We start from the raw sequence: 22,852 nt of genomic DNA, 5'->3' as shown, positions 1-22,852 counted from the left end.
ACATTAAGTAATCACTTTCACAAACCAGACAGTTCCCTATCATTAAATCTCTTTCCTACACATATAAACAGGTCGCAGCCAACATCTACTCGTCATTCCTCACTTGAAAGAGAAATGATGATCCTTGCCTTTAAATCTAGTCTATGGCAGTCAGCTTTTACTTAAATTTATTGTTTCAAAGATTCTAATGACCAGATGAATTTATTATTCCCCCATGTTTGTACAACACCTAGCACAAAAGTGACAGATGAAAAAAGGTTTTGGTGGATATGATAACTGAAAACAGCTCTCAGAATATTCGTCATCAATTGCTTGTTTTGCCCAATACACAGAAACAAGCAACAAAAATGTAGTTTTTCCGCAACACTGGGAAGCAAAACTGTAAATATAGAGAAGTAAGGACAATACTTGCTGCCACCTGGGCAGAAGATGTGCAAGGTTGCAGCAAAGACTTTTCACTACTGCCTTGGTGCAAGAATGTGTCTCAGTACAGAACCTGCCAGGGCAAGCAGCTTCAGCACAAGCTCAAGGCTGAGTTCAGTGCAAAATAACACTAAAATTAAAGGCAAGCAAATAATTGATTACATGGACAAGGATGTGTTCAATATCAAACTGGTCACTAGCCTTTACAAGCAATGTGTACTCAAAAACTGAAGATACAATGATATGTTTCTGATTTATGGAACTCAGAAACCTCACCTAGATAACAAAAACATTAACACCATTACAATCTTCAATTTAGAAATATTTTTTTGTTGGCCAAAATTGAACCCAACATTGAACTGTTTTATACAAACGTTAAATCTACCTCAGGCTCTGTGCCCGATACACATTTCCACAAACTCTTATGTATTCAACAAGAAAAGGCCTGCCTTTACCAGGAATCAGCCATAGTATGATCAGAATTGGGACACAGCGTTTCTCCAGTTTTATAAATACATTCACTAAAGTCAATTTGTTTTGCAATCTCTTAATGTAGTCTAACTTCATTGTCTTTTAGACTCTTAAACAAATAGGCTTTCAGAGCACTGTGCTTTGACATCCTAACAGCCAAATACAGTCAGAAGTAATTCAAGCTCTGGTAAAATGATCCATAGGAAGCAAAATATGAAGCAGTCATGAAAACAGCCTGAACAACTTCAGTGCTTAACACGTTCTCTGGTCATGGTTGTCCACTGAGACTAAGCACTAAAAGAATGTGCACAGAACACTTAAGCATTACTTTCACTGCATTAAAATCCATTTTAAGCTGTGCTGACTGAAATTCCAGTGCCTTAAGACTAACTCAATTTAATATATGCTAATAATGACCTCTGGTTTTGTCTGAGGATTGGCTTGGTTCTGTGATGAGCTGATGGATACTTTAAAACGATTTCAATCAGGTGATTACAAGTTAACGATAAAAAGCCCTAAAGAGAGAACAAAGCAGGGAATAGAAACTCGTCTGAAAGAGAAGGTAACGTTTAAACTATGACTGTCTAGAATCCACTCACTAAGATATGCTGAAGAATTGGAGCACCGCTGGGTCCAAATCTGTTCATCATTTCTGAATTGAAGTTGTGTTTACGTAGATTTTGGTACCTAAAAAAGCTCCTCAAAATACTGAGATTCAAGCTTTGGATGTGACTGGAGTACACACACGTTAAGACAAAGTTTCTAAAAAGTTTGTAAAACACCTGTCTGGCTATGGTACACAACTGTGAAAGCCAGACAACATGTGGATCCAGGAAAACATTAGGCCTTTTCTGCTTTTCCTAACACACAGTATGGTGCCTCTGTACCACAACTGTTTAAGCTATGACTGTTTCTCCATGAGGAAAGGATTTTTTAAGGAAAAATTAAAGCACATGAACGTTTGAAACACTCCTGGGGAATGATGCTACGTAACAAGATCTGCCTGACAGTCAGAACGGAGCCAGATAATCTTGTGGTATCATGGGATCTTTAGGCAAGATCCTAATCTTGCTGACCACACAGCACTGTGAGCAAGCATCACACAACAACAGGTCTGAAGCAGAAAAACAGCAAAGGTGAGAGCCTCTCTTCAGGAGCACCATGGACTTGCTTCAGACAAGCATGGAAACAAACCTACCCTCAGTCTGAAGTTCCCTTCAAGCCAACGAGATCGTGCTATAATCTATTTCAGACATGAGTCTATTGTCTTAAAAGCACTGCTGACAGCAGCCGCAGCAAGGCCCCAAGCAGCTGAAGGGCTTTGTCTGCTGCTGGCACTGCAGCAAGAAGAAATGTCCCACCATCCCACACCGGCTGTGCGCACATCTCACAGCCACTCACAGCTGTGAGGTCCAAAGCAGCAGGCTGAAAGGAGGCAGATAGCCACTGCCTGCTAATTACCACAGTGACTAGGATGTCGAGCACTAAGTGGGATATTATTAATAAAATTAATGAGATAGATCTGAACAGGAACATTTCCTTGCTCACAAAGCAGTTGTCATAGCAATGAGGAGGATGTCACAAACTGATGAACTTAATTTTTACTGTAGATCAGATGAGAAAAGAAGATTTGAGACTAGAGGAAAACAACTCTTAATTAAAAATCTGTTTAATAAAGATTAAAAAAAATATTCAGACAAGCAGATGTTTCAGGACACCAAGGTCTGGCTCAGGGCAAAAGTCCCTTATTCCAAGCTAGTATTTGGCCTTGTAAACATACTGAAACTGAAGCAAGCAGTCAAAACAGCTGTATTTGGAAGAAACAGATATACATGAAGCAAAACAGACCTCCAGAAGACTACCAGAAAAGCAGAACAAAGCATAAGAGATTAGAATTCCCAAAACTTGTGTAAAGTAACCACAGTCTCATAACGCCAAAGATACACTTGTTTATAACACTGGAAAATAAAAGGTTTGTAATAATCCATTACCTCCACAGGAAGACTGCCTTTACATAAATGAAATGGGAAATAGAAACCATAATCAGTATTTAACAGAACTTCACTTCAACTATTTTGAATGTCTCACACACAAAGATACGCAAATCTCAGCCAATAACTATGCTTAGAAGTTGGCAGAAACAATCATTTAAAAGGAAAATCATCCCGAATATCCAGGTTTTGTTGTACAGCAAGCCTAGTCCAAAAGCAGAGACATGACTGTAGATGTCAGCACCAGACTGGTAATAGAATGGCAACCGCTATTTTAGTGTCCAAAACCAGCAACTAAATATTGGTACCCTGCAACAAACCCTTCTAAGATTATAAAATTCCACCCTACAAGTCTCCATACCAAAATCAGTTGCATTTTTGCAGTGCACTTTACAAAGAAGACCAAAAAAAAAAATATCAAAGAGTAACAGAATGCATTAGCAACATAAAAAGCAGGTTTATCATAATGCTTTCTTTGATCTTTTGTTCAAGCCTCCTTGGGCAAGAAATCTAGACTCCAGAAAGTGAGAAAAATCAAGACAGACTGAATATAAATCATCAGGGCAGGATGGCAGGCCCTGCAAGATACAGACAATCTATTGATGAAGTTTCAGGACAGATCCAACACTACAATACCATCTGACTTCCAAGAATCCTTCTGAAGTTAAATATTCACTTCCACAATCTGAACAAATCATTTGCAGTTTCAATTCTCTTCCTGGGGCAGTCTCAACCAAGCAATTTTTCTTGACTCTGGACAAGAAGGTGAGGATTAAGAAGACTGCAGACATCTGTGTGAACACCACAGAACCATGACTGCCCTTTTATCCTCTCATCAAAGCTACTCAATCAATGATCTATTGCAATGACAGGGTTGGGAAAAGGCTGCAGGACATTGTCTCATGATGGCATGACTACCACACACGTGCAACGAGTCCAGATTTTATTGCTAGGGTAGTAGAGTGACAAGAGCATGAGGAAAAAGCATGGGGAAAAGATCACTGTCAGCTTAGCATGAATTCAATGCATTTCTCTCAAGTGAAGACTTGTCTAAACAACCTCACAACTTTTATTACTGCTTGGAAAGGGAAAAGAGTTTACAAGAGTCAAAAGTTATTAAGGAAAAGTGCTGATTACTCCATGTCTGTACTGCCCCAAGCCAATAATGCTGAACCTCAGCTTATGGATGCTGGGAGGATTACAGTCTCATCTTAACTTATCCTATACTAAATAGGAAGAATATTCACGGCCAGGATTAGATCTCCATCACTGGAAGGAGATAAAACTTGTACTAATTGTATGCTCTCATGTAGCTCTGTGAAAATAAGATTGCTAGGAGTGTCCAGAGGTCAGTGCAAGGACCAGCAAAACCCAACATACACGCTTTCAATTGTTATCTACAGCTCTTCCATTCGCAAAGCTAAGGGAAGAGGCAACTGTGTATTCTTAACTACCTCATTTATAACCAAGTAGCTGCTTGAAACTGCTATTCTGCAATCTACTCAGTAAACCTGTAATTAGGGAAGAACACACCCTAGAGCTACAGAAATTAATCATTTCTCATCATGAGATTAAAACAAAACCTAATCTTAAAGATTAGTATTTTTAAACAACTGTTATAAAAAGGGAGATGAAGGGAAAGACAAAAAGAATAGGTGCTACAAGAACAGACAACACTGTTCTGGGAGAAAGGAGCAACCAGTTTTCAAAAGACTGGAGAGATGAAAAGGTTGGTCACATATCCAGGGAACCTCTAAAAAGAGATGTGGTTCTGGCAGTGAACAGTGTATGCTTTCCACTAGAGCAGGTGTCGGTCATGAAGGTTAAGTAATACCATTAAGAAAATCTTCTCATCTCATAATATCAGCCTTCATTATTAGCCTAGCATTTCTGCTTAACAGATAACATTTTACATTTTCCTTACATGATGATTATTCCAGTATTCATCAAAAATCTGCCATGTATATCCAAAAAACATCCTTGTCCTCATCAGTTCTTCACAAATATTCACTTTTGAGGCAATGGGTGCTCATACACAGGAACTTCAGAAGGAATAATCTGTACTACAAATTTTTTTTTTTTTTTTTTTTTTTTTTTTTGACATACAAGTCATACTAAACATCAGAAAATCCTAACTGGCTTCTATTCAGGATTTCTTTTTTCATACTACAAAGGTAATCTCCAGAACACTAAAGAAGGAAAAAGAACAAAAAACAGCAAAGCCTGCCTTGTTTCACTGCTGACAGAGGACAAAAGTCACCAGTGATTCTGGACAGCCAAACAGTACAGCATCCTAAAGATCAGAGGACTCCGCCTGATGTTTCAGCCATAAATTTTCTACAGAGTCACTGTTCTCATCTTCTGCTGCCATTCTGCTAGAAGAACATGATTTTAGATAGCAATTTGGTAAATTTCCACACACAAGAGAGAATAAAGTTTTGCTGCTTGTCCTAACTATTTATAAACCCCATGTTTGCAAAGACTTGCCAGATGCATTAGTTATCTGCACTTAGCATCAACTGTAATAAAGCTTTAAGAAATAAAGAGAACCAGAAAGAATAACTGCATGTTATTTCCCTCTAGGCAATCCTGCTATTCTATACAGAAGACCAGAACACAGTTGTTGACATGGACTCAAAAGAAAAGCAGCCTGTGTTTGTCCACATATAAATGTAATTTACAGACAATAGGAATTCTCTTAAAGAAGCAGCGATCAATGGGTATCCTGTAAGGAAGGGGCAACAGCAAGTTCACTTTTGAAATACAGTTGTACAGTTCTCTGCCAAGAAATATTTGAAGAAAGATCCCTTCCTGATATACTAGCACCTGAAGGAAAAGCTATATGCAAGTCCTTACTATCTTCCACAGAAAGATTTCATTTCTTATCCTCTTTCACAGAAGTGACTTTTCTGAAGCTAACCCTCTCTAAATACCATAAAAGTCAAAGAGATAATCTCTTCCATCACTGTCCATGCCACATGCTCATCCTGAACTGTCAACCTGATCACCATCTTGGGTTGGGAAGACAACAGAGGTTCCTGACGCTCGCCCAGCCACACACATACTCAACTTCCTCTTGATATAGAAGGAAAGCAATACCTTTATTTCCAGCTACTCAGGTTCTCCTATTTTTAGCCTATGGAAATATAATAGTGGCCCAGTCAATACACATTATACACACAGTTTACTCCATCACTCCTATATTTGGTGGTGAAGAACCGATAGTATTTGCAAGTCTCTTCACCTGTTTCACTGGGTTCACTCCCCAGCAAAAAGTAAAATAAATAAATAAATAAATAAACAGAAGGATCAGATCAGTTAATGAATATAAACAAAGAAAGTAAAACTCCACGTCATTTTCCCCTCCAAAGTCTCCTAAATAACATCTAATGGAAGGGAACTACAGCATCTTCTACTTCCAACAAAGAATCTGATAGCAGAACAATATTATGGCCCAGTCACTCCTTGCAACAAACACTCAGACTGAATGATACCCTGCATTACCTACTTGGAGACTTGTTAAAAAAAATAACTAGTACTTCACAAAAGGAAAATTTACTGTACCTGAGGAAAAACTGAACTAGCAGGTTTTTCAGGGTTGAAAATCATTACCTTCTGCAGACAGAACTAACACAAGCCTTGTCAAAGTCACAAGTAAACCAGGGAAAGCTGCACAGAGTCTGGGACAAAATCTCCAAACCAAGGTTTCAGTTTTACTGTGGAATTTCACTTGATGGGGATTTGACTGTTCCTTCTGTAGTGATAGTGAGGGCACAACCCAAATCATTTATTCCACTATAATCAAGTTTCACCTTTCATCTAATACCACACAAGTACCAGCAATCACCAAGAATGGCAGCCCTGCTCCCTGGCTCCCAACCACATAATACAGCTACTTCCCTTCCGTCCAACTAACGATCCTGCAGCTGCAGCGTGAGTCCATTCAGTAAGCTGATCCAACAGCAAACTAAACCCCCTAACACAAAACAGCAAGTCATTTGGATAAGCTTATCCAATGGAAAACTATGTGGCTATACAATTGCTGTATCTAACACAAGGGATAGGGATCATGTTCATGAGGAAAGGAGGAACGTGCACTTCAGCAGCCACGTGCCATTATCAAAAATGACATTCTGTTTTGTCTTTGCAGGATTCGGTACAGCAAGACTTGATAGTGATCAGGCCCTCTGCCTATAACAATAAAAAAATCACTAAAAAGCCTTACAGGGAAAAAAAAAAGCAACCAAGCTTCACAGGAAAGGACTCTGCCACCAGACTGACCTTGAATACATCACTATATCAAAGCATACACAGTCTTTTGATCACCAGTAAGAGAACAGGGACTTTGATGATCTTTGATGAGAAATGCTTCTTCATGCCAAGGTACCTAAATGTCCACAAGCATTCAGTAATTTGTAAAGAATAACCTTACAAATATTTGGAATTCCTTCTATCCAAGCAAGAAAGAAGGATACAATCAACCAATACGAGGTTAGTTTACCCAACACAGAATACATTCAATTCTTTCTCCAAAGTGCAGAAGTATCTTTCTGCATTCCGTTTTGGGCATTAATTCTAGAGACTCAAGCTTAATGGAATTTGACCAGCAAGAGAAATCCTTCAAGATTTTGTACACCAACTTAACCTTCACAGGACTAATGCACTTAATGTCCATCCTTAACCCATCAAAAGCACAGCCTTGAAAGGGCTGCTCTTCTGCCAGTTCATTATCTCACTGCATTCCCTCCAAGGGGAAGAAGAAAGAGAGACAGATGTGTTTGGAAAGACCGTGCCAGATAACTTGGAAGTTCTTTCACCAAAAAAGTCATGTGGCAAAGTCTCCCCTTACTGCAGACTAGTAATTTGTACAGTTTTCTGTTTCACCCGAGTTGAGCAGGGGGGTCAGCTAGACACCTGGGTCAGTTCAAAGCACATGAATATATTATAACAGTTTAAGCAAGGGCTACATTCGTATATTTGCATATTTTTATATATATACACACACAGAGATGAAGAAACAGCTGTAGAGTAAAAACCAGACAAGAAAGAAGTTATCCTGAAAGAAAACACAGAAAGAACACATGATCTTAGATCACACTCTGATTATCAATACCACAAGGAAAAAAGTATTTAAGTAGCCAAAGCATCTCACATACAACAGACTTACACCACTAAAGCTGCACTGTGGTATCTTCCCACACTGTGACTGACATCTCAAAGCCACCATTACCCACACATCTAGTACCAGTGCCAGCAGGAACTTTCAGAGCCATTTAAGCATGGGCTACATCAGTACATACAGCACTAGCTACAAGCAAACATCAAGGACATGTCACAGGGTTCTGTGACATACTTGCATTTGTCACAGAACAACAGAATGGTCAAGGTTGGAACGGACCTCAAGGATCATGAATCTCCAACCCCCCTGCCACACGCAGGGCCACCGACCTCCCCATTTAATACTAGACCAGGCTGCCCAGGGCCCCATCCAATCTGGCCTTGAACACCTCCAGGGACAGGGCATCCACAACCTCTCTGGGCAGCCTGTTCCAGCACCTCACCACTCTCTCTGTAAAGAACACTGTCAATATTGCCAGCTGTAAGGCACAACCATCAAAAGCAAATATTCAGTGCATCACTGATCAATTACTACAATTACTACAATCAGCTACACTCAGAATCTGAGTAATTCATCAACAGAAAACCAAATGCCAGTTGTTAAAACACACAAAAAAATAACTTATTAGGAAAACTAATCACATTAAAAACTGATATGAAATCTACCAAAATATGATGAACTGCTGGGGCAGGGAGAGGAGCATGTTGGAACAAGTACTTAGTACTGCCAGCTTTGGCTATTAAGCAGCAGAAACGTATTTCAGCTACTTGCTCTGATGCAGCTATCTGGACAGCCTCTAACTGGGGTTATCCAGTTCAAACATTAAAACAAGCCTAAAAAGAACATAACAGTTGGAACACAGATACTCTAAATGAGAAAGAAATAGCTAACATGAACTTGAAGACAGGACAATATCCAAAGTGGAGAATTTTCTTTGACAAAGGACCTTACAAAGAAGGTGGCACGAAAGAAGAGCACTCAGTGTAGGATTTCAACACTGCCAGCGACCCACTGTGCACCCCTGCTGTCCCTGCCCCCTCCAGCTCACTCCTGCTTTGCTGAAACACGCTCTCCTCAAACAGCTTCCGAAGGAATTCTCTGAATAGAAACAGATACGAGCAACAGGAGTAAAAATAGCCAAGTAAGAGCTGAGACACTTATGACGTCCTCAAACTTGCAGAAACATTCTCAATTGCCTCAAAAAAGGGCAGACAGTTAATTCATAATACCACTGACAATGAGGAACAAAGAAGAAAGTGTCATTATAAGAAGAGGTTGGAAGGGGAAGGGATAATTAACACTTGCAACAATCATCAGATCACATTACTACACTCAATACAAAAAGCAATGGTTAAGTTACAATCCACAAGTGATATGAAAGCAAATACACTAAGCAACCACTAGGTCGTATCTGTGAGACATGTTAGAAGCTCAAGACAGCAAGTTTGAGTCTAGCTGAAGAGATTTGGTAGCAACAGCTACAGCAACAGCAAGACCTATAATACCATCCCTACACATTCACACAGCTCTGCTTCCTGAGCTGGATACCTAGGGTAGAGCAGGGAGACCAATACGTGGCAAAGAGATGTTTATTCAAAAAAGCGAACAAACAAACAAACAAAAAAACAGAAGTCCTGAGGGAGGGGGAACATTTTTAAATAAAGCAGGATATTCCAGAGTATCTTTCTGCAATTTCCCCTAACACCATGGTACTTCCCAAGGTTCATCTCAAGAGAGGAATCTATCACAGTAAAACCACTTTTTTCAGCAAGTTATACCACTGAATAACAAGTTCCCAAATAAGCAAGCTTCTATGGCAGCGTTACAGGTTTATTTCCTTAACAATCTTGTGGTCTTACTGTGCATAACATATTTATGAAAACTCACAGCCATTTGGTTCAGTTTAGTTTTCCAAAAGTGAGAAACAGAGCCTTTTTTTCAAACTTTCTATCAGGTGCTCAGACATGAGCAGTCCCAGAAACAAAACAGACCTGAAAAAAGTCACACAGAACCACTTTCAATTCTTTGCCCATTCTGGATTGCTCCTTTCATGGTGATGAGCAGTGTTAGAGTTCAATCAAAATGATACCTGAAGATGCAGGATTAACAGCCTTCCCAACTTCCAACATACCAGAGAGGAACGTGCAAATAAAACTGTCCTCCAAACAGAATTCAAACCAAAAAAGGACTCAAGTCACCCAGACCTGTTCTTGTCAGTATTAAAATATCAAAATGAAATTTCTCTTTAGTGAGCTTCTTTTTAAACAAGATAACCAAAGAGATGAGCTATTTAGACAGCATGTCAAATCACCAAAGTTTTATTACATTTATTTTCTCTCCAATATAAGTAGGGAGAAAAAAAATACTCACCCTTCTTTTAGACCCACACTCACTGTTCCAGCCCTTCACTTTCACCGTCTTCTACAAGTCCTCTCCACCACCGTCTGTCAGCAATGGGAGCTCTCGCACCTTATATATCTACCAGAGGCAGAGTAGCTTATAATACAATTGAACAATGTGTACAGATTTGTTTTGCAAAATATGCGTTTTTTTTCTTCCATTTGATAACTAGACTGTTATAAACATTGATTCCACATAAGTTTATCTGCTAGTTTTTCTGTTGCTTACATTCCGTTCTAAATATGTCCTTGTATTCTAGAAGGTCATTTATTACTGTGCTAAACTAAACTACCAGTCTCCAATTGCACAAATGTGCAAACTTTTCACTGCACAATGCAACATTAAAAAGTTTAAGTAAGAAATCTGTTTTCTAAAACATTCAATGATATCATTTATCTATTCCACCAATCACCTAAAAGACCAGGAACTTTGCTGCAAGATCACTTGTGACAAAAAAAGGTACTTGCACTCTTCACATCTTAGTCTCTGAACCAGCTTATTTATATTAATTGCAGCATCTCAACCTTAGCACACATGAATTCTGAGGTTGTGTGTGGCATACACATTCTCTTAATTGCAGCATAAAACTAGCAACAGCACTAAATAACACAGGTATCAGCTTCAGACATTATACGGTACCTATAAAAGTGTCACTGAACAAATGCTTTGGCAATTACAGTCTTTAAAGCCATTTGAATGTATATGTTGTAAACATCAATTTTCCCCCAGCAAAACAACAGACTGTATATACATGAAAGTCAAGCAAGGGACGAGCAAGGGATAAGCAAGATAAAATATCACAAGCTTTAAATGTTGCATTATTGGGCTAAGAAAGAACTTTCTAATCACGATAATAACTTTCAGTTGTTTACAGAACATTATGTAGAAAGTCAAGACCAAGAGGGACTTGCTGTAAAGGCCACGATGACATTGTAAATAAATGAAAAAAAGCAGATGCAAGCAAGCTTTAAATGCAAAACATTTTAAATGTGTTCTCAATTTAACACACCAAGGCTGTTTTCATGTTTAGTTAAGTATGCTGTCCAAAACAGGGCTTTTAAAAACTAGTAAAAACAACCTGATACACTGACATAAGATGAAGATAACACTGTAATTAAGAAAAAAAAGCACATCATTTTACATGCCTTGCCCAATAAAAGCAAAATCCCTTATAGAGAATACACATAAAAATATAGGGCAGCATTAACCAAAGGCTGGTGAATTATTAGAAGCAGGTAAATGGCTAAAAAACGCTCAGTGTGCCTCCTTCCAGACACTGATACACACATATCCACAGGAGTTTGGGGAAGTCTTTACATGTATATGAGTTTTGTAGGTACAGGTACTGCTTTTTTGGTCCTTACATTTTCACACATCTAAAATTTGAAGCACCACACTTGCCAACCCTTCTGCTGCACTCTAAAGCTGCAGGGCAGAAGGCATTAGCATGACCATAGTTTTGTTAACACACAAAAAACCTTGCCATGCAGTCCTAAGGTTGTGACATCTGTAGTCATGGAAGTTACTGTAAGATCACAGCTACATCGCAGGGATTTCTCTCCACAGGCAAACATAAACTCGTGGAATGTGATAAAGCAGCTCGCAACACACCACATTTAAACGCCACTGAATATGTGGAACAGCAGACAGCAATTTTAAAGAGAAATTTTATTTCCACTTATTTATGAAAGTCCATTTGAACAGGTATGAACCAATCCAAGAAAAACATTGTGCTCTATACAGATTTTTTTCCCCCTCCCTGGGGGAAAAGGAAAGGGAAGGAAAAAAGCATGTTTAAATAGATTGTCTTGTTCCCAAAGCCAGAGACATAAGGGAACTTCCCTTAAACCATTCTAACTTCTCAAAAGTTATTTACACTTCAAAAACAAAAAACTCACAGAAAACAAACCATCAGGAGTAAGGCCTTCCATATCAGTTTGACATTATTAATAAGTATTATTAATTAATATTAATGTTCTAATATGCAAAGACATTTAAGAACAAAGAACTTTGTTCAACTGAATTATTACAATTCCCATTGAATTATAAAAGAAAAACAGAGCCGAAAGAACCCAATGGAATTAGGTGAGTAGAAAAAGAAGAATTAATGTGAGGAACCAAAAATCAACAGCATACGCTGTGAATCCACAGAAGGCTGTAATTTTACTTGAGAGGCAACTATAAATAAATGTTTATCTGGGACTCATTTGGCAGTAGAGATTTCAACATGAGTGAAATACAAGTTGTTGTTCAAAAGCTAGGAGGACACTGATGTCAATCTGAAGTCCTTTTGCTGTAAACAAGTATTTATTTGGCCAAATTTTTCTAGAGAAATATCCAACCGCTGTGGAAGATTTAAAAGCTTAAATTCAGAGTTCCTTTTAAAGGAAAAGTCTAATCCTAAGTACCACGAACTACCTTTTATCATCACAATGATGGGTACTTTTAAATCACAATCTAATACTTGATCTGTTTTATTACATTCAGTTTCTATTACAGACAAGTGCAACACTTTTAGTCAGCTTTCAGACTGTTGAAATCATTATGTTTTGGATTTAAATTCAATTGAAAAAAAATTCAAGGTATCTTCTTTAAGATGAGTTTCAGCAAGGATTTTATTATCATTATTATTATTCAAAACTTATTCTAAATCGATTAAATCTTCAATTTATATAGTCTTAGGAAAAAAACACACTGATGGGTTCATTCCACAGTTTATTAGAAACTTGGGTCACTTTAAAAGTAATACAACTTTTGAATCAAAGGAGTAGATGCTAAATAGGCCAATATTTTAACAAAATTTGATATATCTCAGAAGCTGAACTACTTGAAAATTCAATGTTAAAGAGGCTGGAATAGCTAAGCCTGCCACTTCTTCCTCACTGCTCTTTTAAGATTTCAAGAAGGCAGAGCTCCCCACTATTCTACCCATAAAATTTCATGACAATATATATGTGACAGAATCACAATATATCCAAAAGTACCTTTGGAAAAAGACAAACTAGTGTAAGACTCTATTTTCAAGTCTCTCAGGCATTCCTGTCAGCTGAATCTTTGTAGGCTTTATAATAAAATATGTAGAGTTTAGATTCACAATTTAGCAAGTGTGAATCTAAGCTCTGTGTATGTGAGGTGTCTTCACCTGGAAGAGAAATTGAGAAGTTTGAAGTCACAACTTTTCAGGAAATGTAAGAGACAAGGTAGGGGTTAACAGTTTAACTTTAGCAAACAAAATGAATGTCACCATCACTACAGTGCCAAAAGATAGCTTATGCCTTTTTCTGCTCAACATTTTTCCCTCAAAAAAGAACAAAGAGAAAATCTTGGAGAAAAATAGTATTTTGGTTACTCTGCATATATAAAGCTGTGGAAAAAAACAAGCTAACTCATCAACACTGCACTACATGTATATGTGAATGCAGAACAGAAAAGCATATACAGGAATATCAGGAGAAATAAAACTAAACAAACCCTAAGCTTTCCATCTTGCATGACCGCAGCCCTAGCTAGCAGAGCAACATCACTTCTGGACAGAAGCACAGTCACAAGATTAAGCATCTCACTGCACCGACTGAACAGACAAATGGGATGCAGGGAATAGGAACCTCTTCATACCCTGTGATCTCCCCACATCCAGGAACAGTGAGCCTCACTATTTCATCACTAACATTTATTGCAGCTCAACGCAGGAATTTTGTTTGTTTGCAGAGACACACCTAAGGTTTCCCAGCATTAATGACTCCAGATAACTCCAACAAGAAAATCAAAGTAGCAGCCCATTCTATCAGAACAACATCAAACTCTTACCCCACTTCTGTCCCTCCCCAAAGCTGCCATGTAATTACCCCAAGCCACATCCTCCTCCTCTGTCTCATCCACACACCACTCATTTTGCCGCTCAACATACTTCATGACCTGTTTAGTCAAAGGGAAAAATACTATTAAAAGAACACTCAACTTATCCTAACTTTTCTCTAACAGCAAGCAGTACCTGGAAGGGGCAGAAGAGCTGTGTGTCAGCTTTCAGTCAAGTTCTGTTGATAAAAGGAATTACAGCCATAAAAACAGTTCCTGATCACCCACTGCTCTGTCAGGTCCTGATGATGAAAACGACTACTTCAGCTACTCAACTCTCCTGTTTGTTCTCTGCTACATCCAGTTTCCATCCCAAACAGCAACTTCTTCTTTGCTAGATGGAAAAGCTTTTACTGAGCACAGTCTAACTCAATCTTCAAGACTTGCTTGTTCTAGCCTGCAAGGTAAGATGTGTCAACAGTATGTTTTTAAGATCAAATTTTGCTTAGAGACAAAGTTGGATGGTTCTGAGGTTCCCTGCCATATGTTTCAGTGTAACTTCTAATAAATAGGTAATTTTATAACTCCAGAAACAATTAGTATGCCTTCTATATATGTTATTTTAATGCATTTTTTAACAAAGGAGTATACAAAAGTTGAAAATTATTATCCTCCATCACTCTCATGACTCAAGTACTCAGAGCACTCCCCAGAAATCATCACAAGCAGCAAGGCATAAGTCATAAATATTTGAGGTAAGTTTCCTAACAGAAATCAAATCTCACTGGTGTTTCATTTCAGAGGACTGCACAAAAAGAGCTGTCCCAGCATTTCTCAGATTCAAGATCCCTAGCCATGAAACAGCTTTAGCCACCTTACTTTGTTTGAACCTTTATCCACAGTTGTGGAGGTCCTGGGGAGTGGTAAGAATAGGAAGAACAGGCAGATCCCATCCACTATTGCTTTACCTAGATTTGCCTAAATCTACAATATTCTGGGTTTAGTCTCATTAAAAAAATACTTTCAAAAATCGTTTTATTGCATAGATCTTTGCAAAATGAACTTCTCAGTACAAAGAAGTACTGTAAGAATTCTGTTTAACTTTTCATAAACATTATGTGCACATTAAACCACCATTTACAATCCACATGATTCCTAGACAGAACATACTGTCCAGATAGGACTTGGACAGTTTTATCAACTCTCAGGCAGTCAAACATTCAACCTGTCTCCCTCACAAAACTACCAAGTTACAATTCTCAGTTCAGTTTGCACCAACACCCAATTATTCCCTATCTTCAAACAAAAATTAATCAGACTTAAAATATGGAGCTTATTCCATTTTCATAGCGTTCTTATGTGCATATCTAAAACCCATTCAACTTTCCACCTATGAACAGTCAAGAACAATTTGTTACCACCATCCTTCCAAAATTCAATCCATCATCCACTGCTTTCCAAAAGGTAAATAAGATCACATGGCCTGAAGGACTGCAGATTTGTCAAGAAGTTTAACCTAGAAAAGGCAAGGCTCAAGAGTAGGCGTTCTCACGGGTGTCTACAAATGCCTGAAGGCAGGGTGCACACAAGATGGAGTCAGGCTCTTTAAAGTGGTGCCTGGTGTCAGGACATAAGGAAAAGGGTACCAATTGGAACACGAGAGGCACCATCTGACCAAGAAGAAACGCTCCTTTACTGTCCAGGTGGCAGAACACTGAAACAGGCTGTCCAGAGAAGTTCTTCAGTCAGTCTGCTCTTCATCTGTCTTCAACAGCCATCTGGACGTGGTTCTGGACAGCCTGCTGCAGGAATCTGTGCCTGGGGACGGCTTGGAGCAGTTTGTCACCAGACAGCCCCTGCCAACCTCAGCCAGCCTTTGGTCACATGAAGTAAGAGGGGAAGAAATTCCTGAAGTTGTGAAGTTGTTCTCAAAGATGTCACACAAGCATCTAGCTCTAGCTTCTCTGTTCAGACAGCCCAAAGACAAGTGAAAGTCTAGTAACTTCAATTGAATCAGACAGTACAAGCATCATTAAGACCTCAACCCAGCAATATATATTGTCCCACCAAGAGATGAGACAATAGACAGTGATATATATGATTATATGTAGCCACATAAAGCCAGAAGGAGTTTCCTACTTGCAATCACAACAAACAGCTATTCAAGAAAGAAAATCTTTTCGTAAGATGCACAGGAAAGTTCCTGGATATACTAGAACAACAAGAAGCAGCACAGGGCGAGACTGAGGACATGTATCAGAAGACACAAACTTTCCTCAAACATTTAAACAACTTTTGCATGCTTATTAACTTGCTTTCACCAAGCTCCTAAAACTATTTCAACCTCCCTAAAGCAAATTTGAGATAACTGCCTAATAGCACTTCACCCATGTTCAAAACACTCAGAAATCCATTCAGTCACTACTGAAAGAAAGAGAAGCACAAGGTTGGATGGAAGTGCAGCACTGCTCCTCAGCACATTTAGGCACTTGAAGTTAGCATCAGTAAGTTAGGCCACTTTTCCATCAGTGTCAGAATAGATCATGCCTGAAGAACATGAGAGTGAAAGTTGAAATAAAAGCCCAAGAGCATAAGTCACCACTTCCTTGGGGTACAGCCCAGCCAAAGCATGAACCTGAGTTTCCCAAATACAGTACAGTACATGCTCTGTTGTACAATCCTGCAGCGTTTAGCATCAGGATTCCTTTTGGATTCACACTGTCAAAACACTATCTACAAAAACAGAAACTTTTTAAAATCAAGAAAAAAAATGAAAATGCAAGATTTCAAATAAGAAAAAAAAAAATCAATAATTAACTCCTAGTATAGGAAACAAAGAGAATGTGATAATAAGAAATATTACAGGCCTAGTATTTACCATAAAACAGCCATGATCCCGGTAGTATTTCAGACCAAATGAAAAACAAGGAAAAACTTTAAAAAACCACATGCTTCTAGGAACAATATTGTAGTCATAGGAAATACAACCAAAGTGTTCAACACAAAGCCACAGCAGAATTGTAGGACCTCCTTCCTGTGCAGCAAACCATTAGGAATATTAAGAAATATAAGTGGATAACAGTTAGGCACAAAATTCAGGTTTTACACTTTCAGCCGCAGGGCTGCCTATCATAGTAAGAAGGACTTCTTTTCCATTAAACTAGGTTAAAGAAGGGCAAATCTGATGGCTGAGATCTGCACATAACTTGAAATTCAAACACTAAATGATTCTGCTGAATCTGCACCTTCTGCAGATCTGGAATAAACTGTGTTTCCTGTATGATAAAGCAAGAAAAGAAAAATCCATAATGTTCACCACACAAGTACTATGTAGGGCAAGTCTCAGGTCTTGAGAAAGACCAAAGCTCTCCCAGCATGGGAAACATTTCATTGTTTTCAATGCAAAGAATATTAAAACTAAACAGGTCAGAGACTCCTCCACGCTCATCTGCGGGAAAACTTGATTTCAACAAGCTGGGGAGGGAGGAGGAGAACATCTGGCAAGTTTATCTTCCAAAGAAGATGAAACGAAGAAGCATTCACAAAGATAGCCAGACAAAAGAATTTCCAGGGAACTCAGAGTTAGAGCTCCATTCAAGGGAGCTGTGCAAAGCTGTTCATATAACCTATCCTGCCAGTTTTACAATCTCCAGAGAACATCAATAAAACAACATGCTCAGCGAAAGAGTTACGATGTAGTAAAAGCAAGCTGAGCAAGCGATGAGATCTCAGGCATCAGACCGTATCACCTTTAATCTGTCTTAAGTCACTGCTCACTCTTCAGAGTATTGAGAAGTCATGGGGGAGAAGGGCTGCAGGTAACTTGTGAAACAGATTGGAAGAGGCCCTGGATGGACTGGGAGCTCTGTCAGCTGGCAAAAGTTGAAGAGCACGAGTTCCATGTTAGAGCAGCACAGAGAAAGCCTTCATACAATTTTTGGACAATATGAGCCTTAAGTAATTGCAAAGGAGCTATTTTACAGAAACACAGAGTGGCCCAGGTTGGAAGGGACCTCAAGGATCATGAATCTCCAACCCCCCTGCCACAGGCAGAGCTACCAACCTCCCCATTTAATGCTAGACCAGGCTGCCCAGGGCCCCATCCAATCTGGCCCTGAACACCTCCAGGGACAGGGCATCCACAACCTCTCTGGGCAGCCTGTTCCAGCACCTCACCACTCTTTCTGTAAAGAATTTCCCCCTGACATCCAACCTAAATCTTCCCTCCCTCAACTTAAAACTATTTCCCCTTGTCCTGCAGTTACCTACCCTTTCAAAGAGTTGACTCCCCTCCTGTTTGTAGGCTCCCTTTAGGTACTGAAAGGCTGCAATGAGGTCACCCCACAGCCTTCTTTCCTCCAGGCTGAACAAGCCCAGCTCCCTCAGCCTGTCTTTTATAGGGGAGGTGCTCCAGCCCCCTGATCATCTTTGTGGCTCTCCTCTGGACCCTCTCCAACAGCTCTCTGTCTCTGTCTATTTCAAAACCTTTCATCCCAGCTCTCACTTTAATGAAAATAACCTGTTCATGAAAGCCGTATGAAAAACAGCACAAGTCCAAGCCAAGTCTCTGAGAAGCAAGCAGGATACAATGGTTTACAAGCCAGCAGACCCTATCAGGGACAAAAAGAAACAAAATAAATAAAATGTTAAGATCCAGCAGACCACCAACACTGAAGTCAAGTTATTACTTGTATTTCCTCGCACCTTCTGCTCAACAGTTTTGAAGAACGCAAATGTAACACAAAGTCTCTTTGAATCTAGCCTTTTGTAAAGGGGACAAGTCACTCAGCTTCTCTCTTAACAAGGTCATACAAGGCTGCTGCAAACCAAGCACAGTTTTTTCTGAGTGCTGCTCCTGGGCTTCTACTTAACATGAAACAAAGATAAGATCATCCATATCTGTATTCATTCTTATTCTTTCACAAAGAACCTTCTTTCACAAGTCCAAGTACTGGTACTAATCACAACTGAAATTACAAGTAAACATTACTATTAGTACTAGTTATTAACATAATACCAATATTCCACCATACAAACATTTCTCAAGTACTATTAAGCAGCACATCATTCTGCTACGATCACTATCATTAGAAGGACACTAGCAACAAATATAAAACATACCAAAAATGGTGCATAAAAGCGCATGGAAGCAAAATAAAACAAAACATCTACCCCCACAATCCCAAAAGTATAACAAAACAAAAAGAGAAAGAGCAGGTTACAGTGACCAACAAGATTTTGTTGTTAGGGTTCTCCTTGGCTTACCCTACATTTTAGTGGTAAATCTGCACTTCTAATCTTGAACAGTGAAGTCCTTTTGCAAGCTCAGGAGCTTTCCTGAGGACTAGTCAAAACAACAGAAGTGGAACAGATCAAGGTTCTGAATTTCTACGCCTTTTTTTGTTCTTGTTGTTGTTGCTGTTTTATTATTATAAACACTTTTTAAAATCAGTATGCTGATAAAACTGCAGCCAGAACAAAAGAGAACAGAGCATTCCCACTTCTCCCTCCCTCCTCCAAGTTACCAAGAATGTTTAGGTTATAAACAAAAAGCTTGCCCATTTTCCAGACTACACATCAAAATCAGTTCACACCAGTTAATCCAGTTTCTGCATGTAACACTCCTGGAGTCCCAAAACATCATTAATGCTGCAAAATGATTTAGCCTACCATGCTTTACAGTTACCTAGCATAAGGTTAAAAATAAATTCTTTAAGCAAGTTAAGTTAAACCACCACAGGGAGATCAAGCTCAAGTATAAATAGTGAGTCACTCAGGTAAAAATGCAAGCCCAGATTCCATCACAGATCACAATATAACCAAGACAATTGCTAAAAGTGTCTGGTAAATATTTAAAAAATAAGCAAACAAAAAAAAAAAAAAAGAGGTTTCCAAAGGCTTAGCTGATGCTATTTTCTGTGAAGGGCTCAATTTAAAATGGAAAGTGCCGCTCCAGGCCTGCACATCCTCCCTCCCCCTCCCTCTGCTTCACTCACAGCTCCAGTTTCTCCCCTTGAAAAAAGAAAAGCCACTCATACGCCAGGACAGCCCCTCCATTTCAGCACTGACTGCCACCCCAGAGGGCATTGCCTTGATTTGCTGCTTTATTGTAAGCCTCCATCGCTCACTAAAACTGAGCCGACTAGGGCTTGATCACTGCTCCACGCTTGGCCCTTGTCAGCTTCCCTCATGTAGCTCAACACAAAGCCACAACTTTCTCTTTCACAAAGCTCCTCCCAACACAACTGAGAGGACTGCGAGCACTCAGCCTTCGCACACCTGCACAAGGCTGCGAGCCGCAGCACCTGAGCGACCCTCAGGCGGCACCAAGCAGCACAGGGGGCACGGCAGTGCGCCTTTCTGCATCCACTGCACCTTACAGAGTTCGGATCCGGTGTGACTTCAAGGCGCACCAGATCCCTCTCTACACGCAGTTCCCTCCAGAAGTGTTTCTCCCGGTCCGTTTTCCCGCTGTCATTTCCTTCAGCAACAACAGCAAACAACTTTATTATTATTACTATTACAAGTAAACGCCACACGACCAAGCTCTCAAGCTCCGTGGCAAAGCCCTGCCCGACTTCCCACACGCCCGCAGGCTGATGGAGGCCGGCTAACGCGGAGCCCCGTCCTCACACAACCGGCGGCCCCCGACTCGGCACGGCCCCATTGACGTGAAGGCACGGAAGCGCAGCCCGGCACGGGGCTCAGACGGGAGGCGCCCCGCCCCGCCCCCGCACGCGGCTGAGGACGCGGCCGCCCCCCCCATCCCGACCTCGGCTCGGGCCGCCCCCGAGGAAGGCGGGAAGCAGCGCACCTCAGGGCCGGGCCGCCGCCTCCCCGCCGCCCGATAGCAGGGGGCAGGCCGCAGCCCCGGGAGCGGCGGGGCGGTGCGGAGGGCGCCGGCAAAAGTAGGGCAGCGCCGCGCGGCCCGACCGGGCCTCGTCTCCCCCCCCGGAGCGCCGGCAGCGCTGAGGGACGGCCGGGCACCGCCGCCCCCGGACAAAAGCGGCCGTTGGGCCTCGGCGCCGCGAGGGCGAAGGGGGGGGAGAGGTGGGAGAGGGCGGGGGAGGGGGCGGGGGGTGCAGGAAGGGGGGACGCGCAACGGCCGCCCCAGAACGTTGAGGGTTAGCGGGGGGGGGAGGGCGGCGGGCCCACAATCCCCCACGCGAGGCGGGGGGCTGAGGGGAAGCGGGGGAGGGCAGCGCTGCGCCCCGCGCCCCGCGGCGCTCCCCCCGCTCCGTACCTGCCCAATGTGCTCACAAAGCAGCAGCGGCGGCGGCGCCCACCCGCGTCACGTGACCGCCCCTCGCGCCGCTCCCTCCTCCTCGCCTCCACGCGCGCGCGAGGCCGCTCCCCCGCCACGTGACGTGCCGCGACGCCGCGCGCCCGCCCGCCCGCCGGATCCTCGCTCCCTCCCCCCCCCCCTTCTCGCGCCGCGGCCGCGCCTCGCTCTTCACACACCACCAGCGCGCGCCCATCCGCCGTCCCTTCCGCCTACCCCAGCACCACGTGAGCAGGGCGACGGAGCCCGGCCCTTTCTCCGTCACGTGACCGGGGCTCCCCCTCCCCGCTCGCCGGAAGCGGGCGGCCGGACCCGCCCACCGCAGCTGAGGGGCGGGAGGTTCGGTGCCGTGCTGCCGGCGCCCGGTGTCGCGGGCCGGGCGGCGCGTTTGAAATACTTGGGATTTTGCGTTGCAGCTGGCTTCCTCTTGTCCAGACTGAACGGTCTCAGATCCCTCAGCCGCCCCCCACAAGACTTGTGCTCCGGCCCCTCCGCGGCTTCACACCTGCTCTGGACGCCGTGCTCTGCTCCAGGGCCCCGACGGCCTTCTTAAACTGAGGGGCCCAAAACGGAACGAAAGCCCACTCAGGTCGCCGGGCTCTGTCCGTTACCACCAGTGCTTCGCGCCCACACGATGCTTTGGGTCTCCCAGAGCTGCCCTGTTCCTTCTACACTCGATGTACTGGAGGCATCATCACAGACATGTCAGGTATCCCAGACAGAATCCAAAGAGCCCTTTGCATCTGTCACTGTACCTGCTGAGAGTACTGCCTGATCAGCCTTCAGGTGGGAAGCAGTTCTGCACTTACATTAATACTTGGTGGGTGAGTGGTGGTGGAACAGGCTGCCCAGTGAGGCGATGGATGCCCGTTTCTGCAGACACTCCAGGTCTGGCTTCAGGGCTCTGGGCATCTGATGGAGCCGTGGGTGTCCCTGCTCACTGCAGGGGAATTGGAACAGATGACCTTTAAAAATTCCTTCCAACTCAAATGTTTCCCTATGATTCTATGATTAATTTTGTAATCATTAGGCTCTTTTGCCAGGCTGAACACAGGGAGGCACCCCACTGGTGTGGAGGAATCCCAGAAGGCACTGTGCCAAGTGACACTGCAGTGCCAGCGGGAAAGGGAAGAGGATGCCACAGACTGATGGAGAGCAACAGGAGGTGATACAGCAGGCAGTGGCAGTACTTGGTGCAGTTCTGGCAGCGCCCCTAAGTTAAATGGCAGATACCATGGTGAGAGGACAGGGTTGGTAAGGATAACTGGCAAGTGTTTGTTTAGCCCCTGGTATATCCACTGATACATCTCATGATTTTGACATTTTCCATGGTCTTATTTCCGTTGCTTGTTTGCTCATCCTTTGTCCTTT

At 41.9% G+C, this 22,852-nt stretch overlaps 1 protein-coding gene across 19 annotated transcripts in view; it reads right to left on the bottom strand.

Annotated features, from left to right (window-relative positions):
- UBAP2 (ubiquitin associated protein 2) overlaps nt 1-21,766 on the bottom strand; it is a 145,647-nt gene extending 123,881 nt beyond the window's left edge. For 5 of the 19 annotated variants that reach the window (XM_090132169.1, XM_090132173.1, XM_090132175.1 and 2 more), the window contains exon 1: nt 10,375-10,485. The gene's annotated coding sequence lies outside the window, so the exon portion shown is untranslated. Of the gene's footprint in view, nt 1-8,052; nt 8,259-10,374; nt 10,503-18,718; nt 18,810-18,903; nt 19,391-21,013; nt 21,180-21,442; nt 21,579-21,660 lie in introns of those variants that run through there. The other 14 variants (XM_090132172.1, XM_090132170.1, XM_090132166.1 and 11 more) reach the window with 13 other exon arrangements.
- Nucleotides 21,767-22,852: the final 1,086 nt, after the last annotated feature.

Source organism: Phasianus colchicus, chromosome Z (assembly GCF_987193195.1).
Source record: "Phasianus colchicus chromosome Z, bPhaCol1.hap1.1, whole genome shotgun sequence".
NCBI classification, from domain to species: domain Eukaryota; kingdom Metazoa; phylum Chordata; class Aves; order Galliformes; family Phasianidae; genus Phasianus; species Phasianus colchicus.
Note: the sequence above shows the minus strand (reverse complement) of the source record. Positions and strands in the feature narration are given on the sequence as shown.